Source organism: Heliangelus exortis, chromosome 2 (genome assembly GCF_036169615.1).
Source record: "Heliangelus exortis chromosome 2, bHelExo1.hap1, whole genome shotgun sequence".
In the NCBI taxonomy this organism is placed as follows: Eukaryota; Metazoa; Chordata; class Aves; order Apodiformes; family Trochilidae; genus Heliangelus; species Heliangelus exortis.
In genome coordinates this window covers 149,287,361-149,308,341 of record NC_092423.1, presented here as the reverse complement: position 1 = coordinate 149,308,341, position 20,981 = coordinate 149,287,361, and the positions used below count along the sequence as shown (strand labels likewise).

The 20,981-nt window shown below is 44.3% G+C and overlaps 1 long non-coding RNA gene across 1 annotated transcript in view; it reads right to left on the bottom strand.

The window, feature by feature from the left end:
• Positions 1–1,359: 1,359 nt before the first annotated feature.
• Positions 1,360–20,981, bottom strand: part of LOC139793796 (uncharacterized) — a 198,617-nt gene continuing 178,995 nt past the window's right edge. Inside the window, exon 2 of the long non-coding RNA XR_011724807.1 lies at positions 1,360–1,414. This is a non-coding gene — a long non-coding RNA (uncharacterized lncRNA). The remainder of the gene's footprint in view (positions 1,415–20,981) is intronic.

The window sequence follows — 20,981 nt, the reverse complement described above, 5'->3', positions numbered from 1 at the left end:
GGTGACATTTCCTCATTAAGACATTTTTCATTTGTGCCTCCTGTCTTTTTTTTTTTTTTTTAAATCTGGTTTCTGCTTGCAATGTTTCTGGTTCTGCTTTTTTTTTTTTTTTTTTTTTTTTTTTTAACATAAAAAAAAAAAATTCAGCAGAGCAGCTTTTCTTCCAGACATTTCCAATTGCTTGTTAGGAGAGATTATAGAACATTGTTGAGAAAACCTGAGTTAGTTCAGCCTTGAGAGAGAAGGCTTAGGGGACACCTTATTAGGATGTTCCAGAACTTAAAGGGGGGCTACAAAGAAGATGGAGACTCCCTGTTTCCAAGGAATTCCATGGACAAGACAAGGGGTAATGGGCACAAATTGCTCCTGGGGAGATTCTGGTTGAACACAAGAGGAAAAAATTTCACTCTGAGGACAGTCAGACATTGGAATGGTCTCCCAGGTGGATTCTCCCAATCTGGAAAGTTTTAACTCAGCTTAACAGGGTGCTGAGACATAATAAAATAATATTAAAAGGCTTGGACCAGATGAGCCTTGAGGTCCCTTCCAACCTCACATCTCTGATAGTTGGACTTCCACAGACTAAAGCAAAAAAAAAAAAAAAGAAGTTTCCAACCTTCTTTTTTTAAAAAAAAAGAAATCTAAATGTTGTTTAAACACTAACACCCAATCTAGTAATTCTAATCACCCCTGTAATGGATTTTTATGCTTTTTACAAGTGCTTGCTTGAACTTTCAGAGTTTTGCTGAGGATGTTCTCTGTGCTACATATGCTTCTTGGGAAGCAAACTGAAATCCACCCACCCTTCTGCATGGGCTACCAAACTCTCCCCAATCTGTCACCTCCTAGGTGCTAACAAAGCCTGACAGAAAAAATATTCACTCTTGCCTCAGATTAAATCCCACCCTGAGCAGGAAAATGAAAAAAAAAAAAATTCCTGATAAGCAGCAAGAGGAGCTCCACAGCTCCTTTCTCTGGGATTTTTTAAAATAATTTTTTTAACAAGTTGCACATTTAAATTGCCAATTTCCCCATGGAATGAGCGTGCTTTGTGTTCTTTCCTTTTCTTCTATTATCACCCTGAAGTCATAAATAAAATAAAATAAAATAAAATTCAAACCAATAATACAGGGTAGCTCATTGCCCCCAGAATTAACACCCCAAGTACTTAGCAGCCCAAATCACAATCTAAATTATAATTAATTAATCAGCTATAAATACTCAAACCAAAACCCTTCAAAGGTATTTTGTCTGGCTATTTGCTTTAGTAGCTCTGAGGAACTGTTTTATTATTCTCCAGTTTTAGCATTCAGTGTTCAGAGAACCTCCTGGACAGCAGCTGCATCTGAAAGAGATGGGTTTGGTCTTTTTTTTTTTTTTTTTTTTTTTTTTTTTTTTTTTTTTTTTTTTTTGTCTTTTTCCTTTTAATTTTTTTTTTCTTTTTTCTTTTTCCTTTTTTCTTTTTTCTTCTCTCCTTTCTCTTTTTTCTTTTTTCTTCTTTCTTCTTTCTTTTTTCTTTCTTTTTTCTTCTTTCTTCTTTCTTTTTTCTTCTCTCCTTTTTCTTTTTCTTCTTTCTTCTTTCTTTTTTCTTCTCTCCTTTTTCTTTTTCTTTTTTCTTCTTTCTTTTTTCTTCTCTCCTTTTTCTTTTTTCTTTTTTTTTCATCTTTCTTTTTTCTTTTCTTCTTTCTTCTTTCTTTTTTCTTTTTTCTTGTCTCCTTTTTTTCTTTTTTCTTCTTTCTTTTTTTCTCCTTTCTTTTTTCTTCTTTCTTTTTTCTTCCCTCCTTCTTTTTCTTTTTTCTTTTTTCTTTTTTCTTTTTTCTTTTTTCTTTTTTCTTTTTTCTTTTTTCTTTTTTCTTCTTTCTTTTTTTCTTTCTTCTTTTTTCTTTCTTCTTCTTCTTTTTTTTTTTTTTTTGACATGCCATGTGATCAGCCCCCATCTTAGGAGACTCTTTTGACAGTGAGAAGAAATCCTAACTCTACATTTTCCAGGGACTTTCTGGATGACCTGAATGGAAGAACCACCCCAAACCTCACATCTTCTGTCTAAAGACCAACACTGTGCAAGTTGTCCACAAAATGATGTTCAGCAGATGAACTACAACCCTGTGCCTTTCAAACCCCAAGAAGAAAAAAGCAGATAAGATGAATTTTCAGCTCTAAGCTCATTTTTTTTTTTAAAGCTGGACTACCCTATGGATGGGACTTCAGATATTCCCCTTGGGGAGGGACATTTTATTTGGTTATGTAGTGATAGGGTGGGGGGGAAATGGTTTCATACTGGAAGAGGGGAATTTAAATGAGATTTTAGGAAGAAATTCTTTCCTTGGAGGGTGGTGAGACCCTGGCCCAGAGAAGTTTTGGGTGCCCCAACCTTGGAAGTTTTCAAGGTCAGGTTGGATGGGGCTTGGAGCAACCTGGGCTGGTGGATTCTGCCCATGGCAGGAGGGTTGGAAGCAAATTATCTTTAAGGTCCCTCCTAACCCAAATTATTCTATGATTCCAGGGATGGTGGAGTTGGTTCCCAGGTCATGGACTGAGGCTTCTTGGGGCAGAATTTCTTCTCACTTTTAGGTATTTAATACAAAAAAGACATTGGTTAGCCCTGGCTCCTTCTAAAGTCAGCGGTGAGAGTTGGCTTGGATTTCCTTGGCAAAAAATCCATTTTTGCCAAGATATTAGAGGCCAACCTCACCTGCTCAGATGGGTTGAGAGAGGGCAAAGCAGAAGAGGCACAGAACCAATGTGTCAGGGGGTCTGGATGGCATCTCCTGAGCACCCAGTGCTGCAAGGGCTGCAGGATTCACCTCTTCATGTGAGCACAGTTGGTTTTCATCCCAATCTGGACCTCAGAGAGTTGCAGAAAAGATGGGGTTACCCTTCTGACAGCACAGAAGCTCTCTGTTCATGGCTTGCTGATGCTGCACCTCCCAGAGCTCTGCACTGCAGCACAAACCAAGCCTTGATGTCTTCATTCCTGGTGTAGTTATTGTGGGATTATTGCTCCCGTGGCATGCAAATAATAATCCTTTCTTTCCTTGATGCTTGTAGCTGCCAGGTAATTTAGAAAATGAATCTTCAGGGCTGGTAATGTCTTTTGTTGTCTGTGTGTGCTGTCTGCCTCCATCTACATCCTGGCTTGCTCTGTCAGATCTCAGAGGCCCTTTCCAAAGAAACTCTGCAGGATTTTGTCCAAGATCCTGATGGGTGAAACTGAGGCATGAATAAAAGGATTGCTGTCTCCTCAAGCCAGCCAGAGCAAAGGACAAAGCAGACGTGCAGTCCAATTAGCCCATAAGTTACACCAAGTCCTACAAGACCATGGAAAGAAAGGAGAAACAGCCCCTGGGAATGCAAACAATCACACAAACACACAAAAAAATCAGAAAAATAAAGAAGTTGATGCTGGGGTAATGTATTCCTCACCCTAGGCCCTTTCCATCAGGGCAGCTTTTGGCACTGCAGCAGTGATTCACAGGGACTGTAAATCAGAGGTCTGGGGTCTTCTGTCAGACCCCATAAAACACAACTGAGCAAAGACTCCTTCTGTAACCCCTGGTGTGACCTGCATCCAAAACCAGCTTTAGTGGGAACTTTTCCAGGCATACAAAGAGATCTGTGACCTTTTCCTTTCCTTTCCTTTCCTTTCCTTTCCTTTCCTTTCCTTTCCTTTCCTTTCCTTTCCTTTCCTTTCCTTTCCTTTCCTTTCCTTTCCTTTCCTTTCCTTTCCTTTCCTTTCCTTTCCTTTCCTTTCCCCTTTCCTTTTCCCCCCTTTCCCCAACGTCCCCCTCCCTATTCCCTCTCTTTTCTCCCCGTTCCCCCCTCCCTCTTTTTCCCCCCTTCCTCCCCTCCCCTTTCCCCTTTTTTTCTCCCTATTTTCTCCCCTCTGGAGGAAAGGGATTAAACCTCCTGCTAAGGATTTCTCCTCTCTCGCATCTCAGCATCACTCAGCTCCGGGGATGTGCGGTCAGGATGGAAAAGGAGGAAAAAAAAAAAAAAAAAAAAAAAAAAAAAAGCGATGGTGGTGAGAGAAGGACAAGAGCAGTAAATCAGGGCCGATGGCATGAAAAGAAAGAGGTAGAAATCACTAGGAAAAAAAAAATCCAGCAAGGGCAGTCAGAGCTGCGAGGGTTTGCGGGGGGAGAGCTGCGGGCGCCGCGCAGGGGTTGGGGAGGAGAGGATCGGGATCCCACGTGGTGATTGATCAGTGTGTGGGGGGGGGGATAAGGGGGAGACGGTGCCGAAAAGCCATGAAAAGTGGTGAGAGGAGGGAGATCTGTGTGTGGGGGCTGGGGGAAGGTGCTGGCAGGGCAGCCTCCCCCACCCTGCCTGCCACCCACCATCCTTATTCATCCTGCACCTTCCCTTGCCACCTCCCTATGAGCAAGATCCACCCAGTGTGGGGCTGCTTTTAACCCTCTTTTGGGTCAAAGAGAGGGAAACTTGATGAGTTTTGGCACTGAGGCTTGAGTGGAAGTGGTTTCAGCTGGGGGGGAGCTTGGTCATTGGGCTGAATAAGATGCTTACATCCCTTCTGGCATCACGATCCCTGGGGAATCCTTTATGCCCTGCAGTGTGAAGATGAGAGACTGACTGCTGGAATCAGTGGGAGCTTTTCCTTTGCCTTCCCAGAGCTGTGGATCAGGCTGCAAAACAATTTGATTGCAGCTTCTTTCTTGTGCTGGACCACAGCTGTGTTAGTGGTGAGCAAGCCCAGCTCTCAGTGGTACCTCCATCAGAACACTGCCAGCTCAGACTGTGAATCTTTCAGTGTTGTCCATGATCAGGCACCCAGAGAGAAGTAAGAACAAGGCAACTGCATCTGATATCCCCACCCAAAATCTTTTTCACCCCTAAAAATTCTTGCTTACTTTTGGACTAGTTTAAATCCAGGGGATTTCCTCTGCCTGGCTGAGGGTATCTGTTCATAATAAAATTCTTACTCAAAATGCTTTTCTTCACCATGGCAAACCCTTCCAGACTGCCTGAGATAAAGGTACAGGTGGCCCCCCAAGGAGGGAGTTTGTGGGATATATCCAGGTTCTCTGCAGGGAGAGTTAAATTTCCAAAAGCAAATACAACTTCATCTTGCTTGATGGAGCCACATGGTGGGGCACATCTGTCCTGGTGCTAAAACCTCTTTCCTCCACTCCCCCAGCAGAAATAGGTTTATTATGTCTAAATAACCTCTTTGGAGTTGGTTCTGCCCCTTTCTATCCCCTGAACTGTCTCTGGCACTGCCTGGGAGGACAGGAATTGGCACATTTAAGCAGCTTGAAGGGTGATGGGGAGTGCTCAAGCCCTCACCTCATTGATATTTCCAGCACACTTGCTAAACCACGAGTCTAGCACCAGGTCAAAATATTCTTTAACAGGTTTGCTGGATTGCTAAGGCTTTGCCATCCCCCTGCTCTCTGATCCCCACTGTTTTTCTGCTATCTGATTTGCTTTTGCCCTTAGGGCTGCATTTGTCTGGTGTGGTAGATGGGGTCAGAGGAGTTTAGCAGAGCACAGTGTGGGAGCTTGTGCTTAAACCTGAGGCAGTGCCTGGGATGTACACCCACAACTGCCTGACATCTGTTTTCAGAACTAAATGAAACCCAAGAGACAAATTTCATCTAATTTAATCCTGCACATGGACCATGCAGGGGGCTCTGGCCAACTTTGAAGACCAGGGAGCTCATGGTTGATTTTGATGCAAGCACAGATAATAAGAATAAAGGGTCATTTTCTACCTGGTGGATTCTTGACCCAGAGGATCCTGGACCCAGAGGACCCAGTGGGTCAGGTCTGCAAAGGTCTTCCCTGTCTCAGCAGCAGCTGGGTTTGATGGACTAAGCAGGAGGGCAAAAGATGTTTTGGCCCTACCTGCAGGTGGGTGGTGGCTACTGATAAAAATCATTTGTCCATGGGATTATTTCAAAGCTTAAGCAGGTCATGATTGCACTGATTTATGCAGAAGTTGTTATTCCCATTCATATCAAGGAATTTATCACCTGGAAGTTTTGCAGGATCTGATAGGGTTATGTCCAGAGTTTAAAGACTGGAATGAAAAGGAGAAAAAAAAAAAAAAAAAAAAAGTCTGCTCTGTTATGGACAAGAGACCAGATGAATTTTGGGGTTGATCTTTGAGAAATCAACAATCAAAGTTTCACTGCTTCTGCCTTTCTTTTTTTTTTTTTTTTCTTCTTTTTGGTAATTCAAGTCTTGTCTCTGCTGTTTGCCTGAAGGTCTCCACAGATCATGAATTAGTCAGAAAGGGATGGAAAACAAAGACAGAAAACAGAGTTACTCAGTTGTAAAACCCTTCAGGATGCCTTCCCATCGAATGCTATTCTGTTAAAAAGGCCACTGTAGGAGGAGAAACAGCTCCAGGAAGGGGAGAAAAGTTCATTAAAGATCTGGAGCTGTTTCCCTATGAGCAACAAGTGCCCTTGGTAACTCATCAGCATGGAAAAATACAAATTTTAGGGACAGGGTTTGCTCCAAGGTCAGTTGTTGTTCAGACAGAAATCCTTCTTTTTCACGGGGCATTTTCCCTTTTCCTAAATGACATTTTAGATTTTCTGCATAAACCCCTGGGTCAACATTGCTCCCTCCTCACGGGGCAGCCCAAGACACAGGAACAGGCAGGTGACAAAAAGCCAACTTTGTGTCTACTGAAGCCCTTGAATTGTAAAACCAAGTCCTTGTTTAACAGACTCAAAAAGTTTGGAGTTTGGAGGTTCTCTGGTCCAACCTCCTGCTCAATCAGGGCCACCTGCAACCAGTTGCCCAAGCCCATGTCCAAGCAGTTTTTGAATATCCACAAGGATGAAGACTCCACAACCTCTCTGGGCAGCCTGTGCTGGTGCAAAATATTCCAAGGGAACCTCCTGTGTTACATTTTCTCTTGTCCTGTCACTGGGGACCACTCCATCATCCTATGATGATCTCCTGGACCCAGCTCCATCACCTTTGTGCCTTCAGGTATACATTGACCAGGCCCCCCCTGATCTTTTTCATCTCCAGGCTGAGCAGCTCTCTCATCCTTGCCTCATAGGAGAGATTCTTCAGTCCCTTCAACATCTTCATAACCCATTGCTGACCTCTCCTGGATGTCCACGTGTGGGAAACCCAGCACTGGCCACCAAAACCAAAAAGAAAACACTGCTGAAGCCTGGTTGAACCAGGACCTTTAGATCTTCAGCCTCATGTTGCCCCAGCTGAGCTACTTCAGCCCTGCTCTGTTGCCAATTTTCACAAAACCTGTAGAAATATAATTATCTTTCAGCTTTTTACCATTCAAACTGGGTCTGTGGGCACTTTAACTCTTGTCCTGTCACTGGGGATCACTGGAAAGGGCCCAACTCCATATTTACACCCTCCCTTCAGATATTTAGGTACATTGATGGGATCACTTTCTCATCCCTAGGCCTTCCATGGGATGCTCTGCATGGCTGAAGTACAAATTGTTTCAGAAACAAAGAGAGAATGCAAAAAAACAAATTTTACCAGCAAGTGATAGCCACAGGATGTCCTAAAACCTTTTGTCCTCTCCACTTTGAGAAGCCTACAGGAGATTGTAGAATTTGAAACCTACAGATTACTCAGAGCTGGGAGAATCCAGCACAGAGAGAGTTCTGTGACATTGCAGTTCATTCCTCTGAGTTCTCTACTGGCTCAGCTTCCCTTCTTGGTCTGCTAACCATAAGTAGTGCCACTGCAAAGAAAGCAACCAGAGTAAAAAAACCTCTAAAACCTTTAGCTTTTGGGTACAGCTTGACCTACCAGTTCTCCTCCAGGCAACTGAACCATGCCTGTCCTCTCAAATACAATCCCACCCCAAGAATTCCACCTGAAGTACCTAAATACACACATTCAGACCTATCTGAGATACCTCAGGCTTACCCAGTTATCTCACAGCTCCTACTCCAGAGGACTGTAGGCATTTTTCATGACCCACGAGGGAGAAATTCTTTAATTTGAGGGTGTTGAGACACTGGAACAGGTTGCCCAAGGAAGTTGTGGCTTCCTCATCCCTGAAAGTGTTGATGGAGTGGAAGGTGTTCCTGCCCATGGGAACCAGAAGATCTTTAAGATCCCTTCCAACCCAAACCATTTGATGATTCTGTGATCTAGCCCAGTCCTCTGTCTCTCAAAATGGCACAGAAAAATGCTTCATAGGAGGCCATGTGAGTGTAGCTGAAGTCCACACCCCCTCTGCAATATTCAAGAAGTTGGAAGGAACCTTTTGATCCATCACCAATCCTTAAAGCTATATTTATACACCTGTCCTAAACATCAACTATTAGAGACCAAGAAATTTAACAGCTATCAAATATTTTTGGATGAGAGTGGTTGTGCTGGATAAATACACAAGATAGGAATAATTCTTATGGCTACATATTTTTTTTTCACTCCTAACACCAGCAGAGCCCACATCAGCTCATTGTAGATAGATGACAAGGAGCCATCTGCAGTTTTCTCCCTAGGACAGGGAGACCTTCCAGGTCAGCTTGTGTGGATCACCTGTGATTTAAATCTACTTTTCCAGCTGTCCCATTTTTCTTTCATCAGCTTTCTCCTTGTCAACAAAAGTGACAGCAGAAACCAAAGTTCTGTTTCTCACTGGCTTCCCTCAGAAAAGAAGAAATGATCCCAGCATGGGAACTGTGCTATTTGCCTTGAAATACTCAAGTTTCAGCTGGGTACAAAATTCCTACTGCAAATTCTAGCAGTGCTGTTGGAAATGATGAAGTGAATGATCTGATAAAAAAAAAAACCAGAAAAAACAAGCCTTGAAGGAAGTGCCACGTTGCAGTTAAATTAGAAACCTGAGAAGCTGACATGCCAGGAAGATTTCTTGTTCAGATGGTGGAACATCACAACATTTTCTTCCTGAAAATCTATGAGCAAAGCCATCAGAAGGAAAAAGACAAAATTCCAGATTAACGTGTCATGTGGAAAAGTTGAAGAACAAGACCATTTGTTAGAAAGTTTCAGGCACAGAACTGGGGGTAGAAATTAAAATGGGGACAAAGACATTGAGGGAAGTGTCACAGGGACAGGGTATTTTTCTATCAGGAGATGATGGTAGATCATAGAATCATAGAATTGGCTGGGTTGGAAGGGACCTCAGAGATCATCAAGTCCAACCCTTGATCCACTCCCGCTGCAGTTCCCAGCCCATGGCACTGAGTGCCACATCCAGGCTCTTTTGAAATATCTCCAGGGATGGAGAATCCACCCCTTCCCTGGGCAGCCCATTCCAATGGCTGATCACCCTCTCCAGAAAGAAATTCTTTCTAATGTCCAACCTAAACCTCCCCTGGCACAACTTGAGACCTCTTGTGCCCTCTTGTCTTGCTGAGAGTTGCCTGGGAAAAGAGCCCAACCCCCCCCTGGCTCCAACCTCCTTTCAGGGAGTTGGAGAGAGTGATGAGGTCTCCCCTGAGCCTCCTCTTCTCCAGCCTCAACACCCCCAGCTCCCTCAGCCCTTCCTCACAGGACTTGTGCTGGATCCCTTCACAGCCTCCTTGCTCTTCTCTGGACCTGCTCCAGCACCTCAATCTCCTTCCTGAGCTGAGGGGCCCAGAACTCCACACAGGACTCAAGCTGTGGCCTCCCCAGGGCTGAGCACAGGGGCAGAATCCCTTCCCTGGACCTGCTGGCCACGCTGTTCCTGATCCAGCCCAGGATGCCATTGGCCTTCTTGGCTACCTGGGCACACTGCTGGCTCCTGTTCAGCTTCCTGGCAATCCAGACTCCCAGGTCCCTCTCTGTCTGGCTGCTCTCAGCCACTCTGTCCCCAGATGTCTGTCTCTCTTTCATGACAGTGGATAAAATGTCACGGGAGTTTTCCCAAATATCTGCATTTCCATAGTGCAGTACTGAGATGGACATCTGAGTGGTAGGGAAGAGGTGTCCATATTTCCAGCCAAAAAAGCAGCAGCTGCTAAAAGATGGAATTGTGATCTCCCCACAAGGCAGCCAGAGAAACCATCCCAACTTCATCCCTCCTTCCACTTTCCTCACTTGCCTATGGAGCTCCAGATATTGGAGCTGAATGAGCCAGAAGGACAACTTGAATGAAGTTCTTTCTCTTCAATGAGGGAAAGTTTAAGCTTCCAGCCTGCCCTGGTTTGGGCCAGGATAAAGATGATTTTCTGTCTTGGACTTTTGCTTTCAGCTGAGTCTCTTGGAAGGAGCTGCACTTGCTGAAATGAACAGCAAGTTTCTCAGGCAGTGTCTGCTGCTGGGACTGATCCCACTCGATGTTTAGAGTTCCAGCTGGAGAATGGGGTGCAGAACCAAGGCCACTGCTCAGCTCTGAGGAACATTTGGCCCTCTGGAAGGAGAAAAGGAGGCAAGAGGTCCCAGCTGCAGCCCTCCTTTGGGGAGGAACAGACAAGTGAAATGGCCAGAATTGACCAAACAGAGGATTCCATCCCATCCACCTCATCCTCAGGAGAAATTGGAGGGATCCCCAGGGTCAAAGCCCTTCCTGCTTCCCCTTCTTCCCCTGTGCCTGTTTGCTTGGGCATCCTGGGAGGATTCCATCCCTTCCTCTGCCTGTGCTCCTGCTCCATGCCAGCCTGAATCTGTGTGTTCCTGCCTCCAGCTCCCCACTGCTGCTGAGCCCAGGAGTCCAGCCTGGACTTTCCCAGGGCTGCCCTGCAGCCTGGGTGGGGATGGGAGAGTTCTTGGGGGAAAGGGGCGAGGAACCTGAGATCCATTTTCCTCGATATTTGTATATATATTTTGTATTTTTTTTTTCCTATTTATGATTCATGTTCCATTAAAGCTGTGTAGTTTAGTTTCCAACCCATCAGTCTCTCTCCCTTTTTCTCTCTCCTTTCTTTATCAGGGGGGAGATGGGGATTAATAAACATCATCTGTTATTTGGTTTAATTGCTGGGCCAGTGTTAAACCCTGACACATCCCTGGCTATGATGGGATGCCTGGAGTTGCTCTTGGTGGGCCAGTGTGTGGTCTTTACCCCTTCCTGACTGCCCTTCTAAAAAACCCAACGAGAACCAGTGCAGGAACCAGGTGTGGGTACAGAGGTCACCTTTCCACGCAACTCAGCAAATCAGATTTCTCATAAATCTTTTTTTTTTTTTTTCCATTGTAGGCTTTCTGGCAGCATCCAAAGTCACTGATGGCATTTTGTCCTATTTCTTCACTTTTAATCCTGTTATCTGCACCAGGGCAGTGACAGACAACTGCAGGGTTGGGATACTATTGCTTTTCAGCTACTAATTTGGCTCTGATGTGTCAAATAAAGCACATATTCCTCCTTTAGGCTCCTCAGAAATTTTCTGTCTCATTACACTGAGCAGGCTCCTGGTTTTCAGAGATTATCTCTATTTTGCTGTCACTATTTTCTCGTCTTTCTTCCTTATTTTTTTTTTCCCAGGCTTTTCTGAAAACGATCTCATTAAGAACACAAGAATCCTGGTTCTGAAAAAGGTTCCATGAGGTTTACAAAGGTCTCCCAGTAGGAAGGTTTCTTGCCTTCTTTTTCCCTTGCAGCTCAACAGCCCCCCAAATGAGCCCATTAGCAAAAATGGACTGCTTGGATAAAAAATAAATAAAATAAAATGTCTACAAAACCCTCAACAGCAATGTAAGGCTCCAGGAGGCAACAAACTATGTTGGCAAACCTCATCTTTGATGGCACTTTAAGATGTTAGGGGAAAAAAATGAGATAACAACACAAAGGGTGCTTGCTACCTCCTGCAATGGCTGGGAGGGGATGTGCTCAAGAGGGTGGAATATGGGGCCTGAGAAAACTAAATTGTTATTTTGCAGAAATAAATGCAGCTTTGAAACCCAGAGATAACAAAGTCTGGCTGCCAGACTGTGCCTTCCTCTCTACATCTGATGTCTCTAAGATGCTGAGGTTGTTAACCCATCCTTTGGAGGGGGGATGTGTCACTAGAGCTCAAAAAAAAATTTAAATTTTCATTTTAAATGTGGGTCTTGGGAAACACAAGGCTATGAATAACACTACTGTGGTTCTCACATGCAATATCCCCAGGCCTGAAGGAGGTAGAGATGGAGTTTCTGGTCCTGCTGCTGCCTAAAAGAATTCTCTGGGGCAGGGTGAAAATTCATTGCCCTGTGGTGAAATGTCCACTTGCCAGGGACACACAGCAGAAAAAAAACCCAAAACAAACAAACAAAAAAACCCAACAACAAAAAAAAAATCCACAAACAGAAAAAAAAAAGAAAAAAGAAAAAAAAAGATAGAAAAAAACCCCAACACTAAAATCCCAAACAACCACCACCAACAAAAAAACACCAAAAAACCCCACACCACCACCACTCCCTTCCAAAAAAAATATAAAATCAAACCAAACATCAACCTAACCCAACCCAAAAACCACCCAGACCTGGAATTTAAGTTCTCCCCAAGTCTAGATCACTCTTTGCTGGGAAAAATAAATTTTAGTGTTTTCTGTATTGAGTCTTTTTTACAAAGAGAGAGACATCAGAGATTGATTTCCTTCAGAGTAATCTGGGAAAGCAGAAGTTTCTGGTCATCCAAATCTCATTTTTCCAGCAGGCAAAGGAAGGTTTTTGAGGCAGAACATTCCAAGCTTTATGGTTGGGTTGGAAAAGACCTCGAAGATCAACAAATCCAACCCAGCACTGCCAAGCCCACCTCTAAACCACATCCCTAAGGATTATGTCCACACATCTTTTAAATCCCTCCAGGAATGGTGACTCCACCACTGCTCTGCACAACCTGTTCCAGTGCCTGACAACTGTTTTAGGAAAGAAAAAGTTCCTAAAATCCATTAGAAACCTCTTCCTGGAACAATTTGAAGCTATTTCTCCTTGTTTCACATTTTTCTTGGGAAAAGAAACTGAGAGCCTCAACTCCAACCTTTTTCCAGGTTATTTGGGGAGAGAAACAACTTCTCCCCTCAGTCTCCTTTTCTCTAGACTAAAAAATCCCAAATCCCTTATCTCTTCCTTGTCAGACTTGCTCTCCAGACCTTTTCCCAGTTCTTTTTCCCTTCTCTGGATACTCTCCAGCCCCTCAATGTCCTTGTAGTGAAGGGTCCAAAACTGAGCACAGGATTCGAAGTGTTGAGTCCAGAGGGAAAATCACTTTCCCCATCCCTGCTGGAGATCTCCTTAAGTCCTGCATGGAGCAGACAGCAGTAGAACACCTAATCTTGAGGTTTTTTTCTTGGAGCAAAGCCTTGGGAGACACAAATCTCAACCTAAATGAGTTTTGTGGCAATTACTGCATATTGCAATCCTGCAGCTCTGTTCAGCATCCGAGTCCTGTGGCTTTTTTTCCCAGGCTTAATAACATTTGCAGCTCCTGCTCTGCCTCCACAAACTCTTGTTGTTCAAGATGGATCGCCCACTGCCACTTCAGCCCATCAAAACTTCATTTCCAGAAGGATAAACCATTTGGAAATCACTTTCTTAATAACTGTCCATAGAGCAGAGCAGTAAAATGGGTACCAAGGCAGCAGAACAACACCAAAAAAAATTAAAAACAAAGCAAAAATCCAAACAGTACCAAGAAAACCCTTTTAAAAATAACAGGTGTATTAAAATGTGTGTGGGGGTGTAGGTTTATTTGTAAAAAAATAAAACACAATAATACACAAAGCAGGTGGTGAGCCACCTCATTAGCAATCCCCTTGTTCTTGCTAAGCAAGGTTTGGTGAATTTCCCTGAGAGGTTTCCCAGAAATTCATAAAATGAGTAGTAAACAACCCAAGGAAGGGTTGGGAGGTATTTTCAGACTCTGCCTGACATCCCAACACCCCTATCTGAAGTTTTTCTCTGTTTTGCAAAACACCCAGAAGTTAATGGGAGGAAAATTAAGGAGCAAAGTAGGGGGAATAAGATGAGAACAAACAGAATCCACAGTAATTTGCTTCACATTGAGAAAACATAAGTATGATTGCTTGGACAGTGATGGCATCTTGATGTATAAATGGGTTTGTTACTTAACTCTGGTGATTCATGCTGTCAGGCAGAGGGATGAGGCAGATGCCAAAGATGATGCTGGGAAAGAAATTTTTCCTCCCCAAACAGGTTGGTAGGGAATTTACAAAGCTCAGAGGTCAACAAAAATGGGCCAGATATTTTTATGATGAACATATGGACAGCTGGGGGGAACATCCCAAAACAGAGCAGCACTGCCAGGCTCCTACCTCCTGCTACCAAGCCCCAAAAATCAGAATATTTCACTGATTTTTAGCCCTTACTGTTTAAGTAGATCTGTAATCCACAAAGGGATGACTTTGGTGGACTTAGGTAGTATTAATCTCCTGTTTCCTGTGGGTGAAAACTGGCACAATGAGTCTTTTCATATTTTTCACATCATTTATTTCATCAGTGTTTCTGAATCAAGCTGAACTGCAGCCACGTGAAGCTATTGGGCATTTGGAGTAGAGCTTTTGTTTTCTTTTGTTTTTAAAGATTGTCTAAAGAAGGTATTCCAGCTGCCTAGAATGAAAGAACCAGGAAGAAAGAAAAAGAAAAAAAAAAAAAGAACAAAAGAAACTGAGATAATTTTAGCTGTTCTAAATTTTATAAGCAATCTCCACAAATATTTGCAGGGAGGAGATGAGGAAAAAAGAAGGAAAAAGTTCTGTGCTGGTCATTCTGTCCCAGAATGAAGGGAAGGAAGGTGTTATTTTTAGACATCAAGTTAAGACCCTATTTGGCAGCTCCTAGGTGGGTTTTTTTGGAGCCTCCATGGTCTCCTCTGAAGTTTACCAGGACACAATGGAAACTCATCCAGCCCTAAGAGTTCCTGGTGGGAAAACATCTGTTTTTGGGGCTGAGCAAAGAAATGAGGCACTCTCAGGGTGGGTGAAAAAAGGTGGCCAGGCTGGATGATGGGATTTCAGTTCACTTCTTGGTCTGGATCCTTGTGAACACCTGAGGAAACACTTGTGGGGCAGGAGAGGGCTTGAATATGGGATCTCTATAGTTTGTGTGTGGCAGAAGCAAGGAGATGGGGATAATTTTTTCCTGTAAGAAGTGAGATGCATGGCCTGGGGGATATATTCTGGGCTATACCTTGGTCTGCCTTGATGTTTGATCCAAAATGGCAAAGCTCTTGGAGAAGAAGCTGGGCTAGTTAACTGTGTGGAGATTGGGAGACTTCAGATGTAAAGAATTCCCCATTTATGGCCAAATGAAAAAAAAAAAAAAAAAAGATGTTGTGAACATGGTTTTCCACCACTCCTGGAAAGGGCATCCTGCCCCATGTTTCTTCTGGACAACCACAACCTCCTTGTTAGGTGATAAATTTGTTTTTAAGCCTCTCTGTGTCTGGAATCAAAGCTTTGGCTGGGGGATGATGTTCAACCAGCTTCCTCCATGACTTCTATGGAAATGATCAGGGAGCTGGAACACCTCTCCTGTGAAGACAACCCGAGGGAGCTGGGGTTTTCCAGCCTGGAGAAGAGAAGGAGACCTAATAATGACCTTCCAGCATCTGAAGGGGGACTATGGAAGGATGGAGAGGGACTGTTTGCAAGGGCCTGGAGTGATAGGATGAGGGGCAATGGTTTGAAATTAGAGTAGATTTAGATTGGATGTTAGAAAAAAAGTTCCTTACCATCAGGGTCGTGGGAAAATAGAGGAGGTTGCTCAGGGAGGTGGTTGAAACCTCATCCCTGGAGATATTCAAGGTGAGGCTTGAGGAGGCTCTGAGCAACCTGATCTGGTTGAGGGTGTCCTTAATGCAGGGAGGTTGGACCAAATGGCCTTTAGAGGTCCCTTCCAACCCAAATTATTCTATGATTCTGGCAGAAGCATGAGGTACCCTGATGAGGTTGTGACTCGACGTAGCAAAATCCATCACGTGGCAAACTTGGGGATGGAGCTGAAAGATTTTAGAGAGGAAGTGGGGGGGTCTGCATGTGTTTATTGGTCAACAATAACTGCATATCTCAGGGTTTCCCCCTCCTTCACAAACTCCACAAGCACAAACACCACTACAAGGAACCTTCCAGGCTCTGAGCACAGCAGGCGTCCTCTCCTCCTCCCTGCTGCAGAGCCTGAGGAGGAGGAAAGATGTCTGCAACCAGGGTTGGCAGCACATTTTGGGACTTGAAACCACAGCATTAGAAATCCTGGCCCATTTTCACCCCCTCAACCCTCCCAGCAGACTCTCTCCCATTTACAAACAGGTGGGGGAAAGGCAGGAGCCTGCAGCAGATCCATTCTCTGGCACGGATGCTCCTCACCCTTTTTTTCTGCCCCTCTCCCTGCTCCCACTCAGCCCTTTTCCCCCACACACCCCCACCCACCTGGGTGTCTCATTCCAAGGTGGCTTCAGGGAGCTGTGGTGATGGGTTTTTCCTTGGGGCTTTCCTTAAGGAACCCATTAATCCGGAGCTGCTGCCTTTCCCTCCCCTTCCTCCCTGCAGCCAACCCCGGCTGCTGAAAAGCAGAAAATAGGGGGGGTGGGGGAGGGATGTGAGGTGGGAAATCCAGGATGCCACGTCCTCCCCCACCAGTGTGGGATGGGATTTCTTCCAAAAGATCAGCAGGGAGCCCACCAGGTGTGTCAAGTGGGGAGAAACAGCAGTGACCAGCAGAGAAACACTGGCACGGATGCTCCTGCATCTCCCCCCCAAATCCTTCCCTCTTTCTGTTGCAACATTCCCGTGAGGACCCCATGGAAAGCTAAATCCTATTGTGCTGGGAATGAACTGCCACTGCCCTCCCAGCACCCCCTCCATTGCAATCAGGGATCCAGGGAAATGCTGCCCATCCCATCCCTGTAACCCTACAGCAGGACCATCTCTCCCCAGGTCATGTCTGGGGAACATTAAAAAAAAAAAATAAATTCCTCAGTCCTTAGGCATAAATAACCCTGGCTACATTTGCAGCCTCTGATTTTATTTTTTTCCCTGTTTTTTCTTCCCCACCTCCCCAAGTTTTTCCTTTCCTAATGTTCAACAGACTGATGCTTCCTTCTCAGCAGTCCTTTTTCCAGCTTGGAGCATCCCTCCTGTTAGACAACACCCACCAGGAGAAGGGACACTGTAAAAATTCCCACAATCATGTGCAGAGACACAAGCAAGGAAAAGACTGGAAAATACTTCTTAGTCCTCTGTCCTTAAAAGCTTCCTCCTCCTTTTTCTTGTCTCCCACATGCTGCCCCACACCTCATTTGGGACCTGCATCCCCTGCCCCCAAAACCTTTTGGATTTTAAGCTCCAAATAGAATCTACACACTCAGCTCCACCTAACATCCCCATTTTTTATTTTTTATTTTTTATTTTTTAACATGCCCTCAATAGACACATTTCTCAGTGCAGAAACCTCTGCAATTCTTTGCTCCCATAAACCTGGTGATCTCCTGATCACCTGAGATGGTGACCTGAGACCACCAACCCATTCTGTTTGGCTGCTTTTTGGGTTAGGAGAATGCTCTTAAAGAGCTTTACACAGCAGTTCATTCCCCAGCTCCTTCTGGCCCTGTTTTCCTCTGTCTTTTAGTGATGCTTGGGGACTCATCCATTTGGAAAGAAGAAATTAGCACAGCCTGTTTCTTGCTGCTCGTGTTCCTCCATTGCCACTGAGCTTCCCTGCTGGCCCTAATTACCCATCTCTCATTTACAGGGACTTAAATGATGGGAAGAAGAAGAAGAATAATTAAAAAAAAAAATCTGGTTGAATTAGATTGGGCTGAGGATGCACTGATTGAGGTTCCTTTCCCTTCAGGAGTGACCTAACATCACTTTTTGTGTTCTTACTGATGCAGATTTCCCATCACCAAGTGTGGAAGCTGCTCTGTTGTTCTCCTGAGCCCTGGCTTCCTGTGGCTTCCCAGGGATCAGCTGTAGGAAGCAAGAACACTAAAGGGAAATCCTTTGTCAGTAGCAATGCCAGGGGGAGAAGAAAATAAGAAAAATAGCTTAGAAGAAGGAAAAAAAAAAAAAAAAGCTGGAAAAAGGTAAATCAGGGAACCCCTGGGTGACATGGTGGCCAAAACCAGGGGAGTGGTGGCCTGGTTTATGGCCAGATTTATTTTTATTCATAGAGTGACAGAGCACCCTGTGACCCACCATCAAAGGAGGATGTTCATGTTCCAAAGGCAAGGAAATTCCTGCCCAGGTATTACAGAGAACAACTGAAAAAAAAAAAAAAAAAAAAAAAAAAAAAAAAAAAAAAAGATGTCAACAGAATGAGTTGAAATAATTGTATTTAATGTTTCCTTTGCCTTTAGGAATGTCCCAGCACTGAGGAGATCTGGGTCTTGGTGCCAAATTAGGAGGAGGGCTTTCAATCTGCCTAGGGTGTTTTCCAGCAGCCCTCCTTTGGGGAGGAACAGACAAGAGAAATGGCCAGAATTGACCAAACAGAAGATTCCATCCCATCCACCTCATCCTCAGGAGAAATTGGAGGGATCACCAGGGGCAAAGCCCTTCCTGCTTCCCCTTCTTCCCCTGTGCCTGTTTGCTTGGGCATCCTGGGAGGATTCCATCCCTTCCTCTGCCTGTGCTCCTGCTCCATGCCAGCCTGAATCTGTGTGTTCCTGCCTCCAGCTCCCCACTGCTGCTGAGCCCAGGAGTCCAGCCTGGACTTTCCCAGGGCTGCCCTGCAGCCTGGGTGGGGATGGGAGAGTTCTTGGGGGAAAGGGGGGAGGAACCTGGGATCCATTTTCCTTTATATTTCTATATATTTAGTAATTTTTCCTTTTTCTCATTCCTGTTCCATTAAAGCTGTGTAGTTTAATTTCCAACCCATCAGTCTCTCTCCCTTCTTCTCTCTCCTTTCTTTATCAGGGAGGGGAGGGGCATTAATAGGGAGCATCTGGTATTTGGTTTAATTGCTGGGCCAGTGTTAAACCCTGACACAGGTATTGAGGAAGTGAAGGAGAAGCTCAGCACAGTTTTTCCTGTGGGAACACCATGATGCCTGTGAGAAGGTGAGCTATGGGGTTATCTGGATCTCTCTCTCCTCGTCATGGGAGTGGTTGTTACTGTAAAAAAAAAAAAAAAATCTGCAGAGTTTCCTCTTTCTCATCACATGACCAAGGATATGGTTTGGCAGCCTGCCAAGCTGCCCCAAAAAAAGCCCATGTCCTATTTTCTCTCTGTGGCTGTGATCTCCCTGTGCTTCTCCATCACCAGAGGCCCTCAGATCACACTGCCATAGGGGTGTGAAACCCAGATAGAGATGCTAAAGCAGAGCCAGGGTTTCAGGGGTGGGTGGCACTGGTTCTGTGGACCAGGGAGAATCCTTGGAATGTCATGGACTCATCCTCCTGGCAGATGGTGAGGAGCACCAGGAGCTCTCCTGGACTGGACTGGTGGGACTCCATCAACCCAGTAGTGCTGGGAGATGAACCTGAGCTAAGAGCTTCACAGCCACCCCACCTCTTTTCCTTATTTAGCAGACCTGTGATTTGCAGTGTTTCCTGCTGAGAAGGAGTAAAAAAACCGCTAAATTCAGAAATTTTTACTAGAACACTGCGAGGAGCACAAAAAAGGGGAGGAAGGTGGGTGCAGAGTCAAATGTGTGGCTAAACATGGGTCAGGTTCAGCTCTCAGCCATGGGGCACAAATGCAGCTGAAATTTTATAGACCAGGTAAGGATCAGGCCCCTCAACATGGGGCTTGTTTGGTTTGCTAGCATCAGAGATGTGCACAGGAGAAAAATAAAGTTAATAAATAATTAAGTTAATAAAGTGGACATCTCCCATTAGACCAGGTTGCTCCAAGCCCCATCCAACCTTGCCTTGAACACTTCCAGGGATGGGGCAGCCACAACTTCTCTGTTCCAATGTCTCAGCACTCTCACAGTGAAGAATTTCTTCCTAATGTCCAACCTCAATCTACCCTCTTACAGTTTCCAACTATTACTTTTTGGAAAATAAATCTGGAGATGCCTTTCTGGTTGTGTTGGCCTCGTGAGGCTCATAACAACCAACACCAAAGCTCAGGTCCTTGCCATGGAAAATGCTCCCACCTTGGAGTTTCTTGATTTAAATTCAGGCAGGCTTGTGGAGGTGAAAGCAGAACAAGGAGACATTACATTAACATTTCCTCTGCCTAGCAAACCATCAGAACCAATAAAAATCCCATGAAAAAGAGAAAACAACAAAAAAAGAGAAGATACTTCTAGTTTGAAAACCAAGCCCTCCATCTTCTCCATCTTTTTAGATGAAAAGAAAAAAAGGAGAGAACAGAAGGAGCAGGACTACTAAGGATATTAATAATTATTATTATTATTGTTAATATTGTTAGTGGGTTGCCCTCAGTTTTTTGCTTGCTTTCCTACCCTCCCAGCACTTCAGTTGTGGCCCCAGCCCTGGAGGACCCTGGGTGACCAGGGACAATGTAGCCACTGATGCCAACCCTGTTCTAAATGCCAAAATAAAAAATAAAATAAAAAATAAAATAAAATAAAAAATAAAATAAAAAATCACTGGGTAGTGAGTACCAGCTTCAATAAATTGAATAAATTGTTCCATTGCTGGAGATGGATGAATAGAAGCATATGGTGTAAATTAACTGTGTTATTCTTTTTCTTTTTTTTTTCTTTCCCTTTTAATTTTTTTAAGAAATAAATTTAAAAGCTCAGCACTTTGGTTTCACTTCATTTTATTCCCTTCTTGATTTATTTGTTACTAAACAAGGGCTTGGCCAGCTTTGTCTGGGAACCTGTAGAGACTGAAAGGACACGGAGGTGGAGGGATTGTGTTTGGTTTGGGGTTTCTTTGTTTTTTGTTTTTTTTTTTTTTTTCTTCTAGAAGGAAGAAACAATTCTGGAAGTGAAAGGGAAAATTCTAGTACAGCAAATATAGGGTAACACAGAAAAACCCTGGTTCACCAGTAGAAAAAAAAAATAGTTCCTGCAAGAGTATGGGATTAATCCTGACCTTCAGAATTCTAACTTTAGGCACTTCAGAAAGTCCTTGGTGACAGACAGGGTCCTCTAGACAGGGGTTTAGAGAGGGAATTCAGTGCACATCACAGTGCATTATTGGGGAGGGA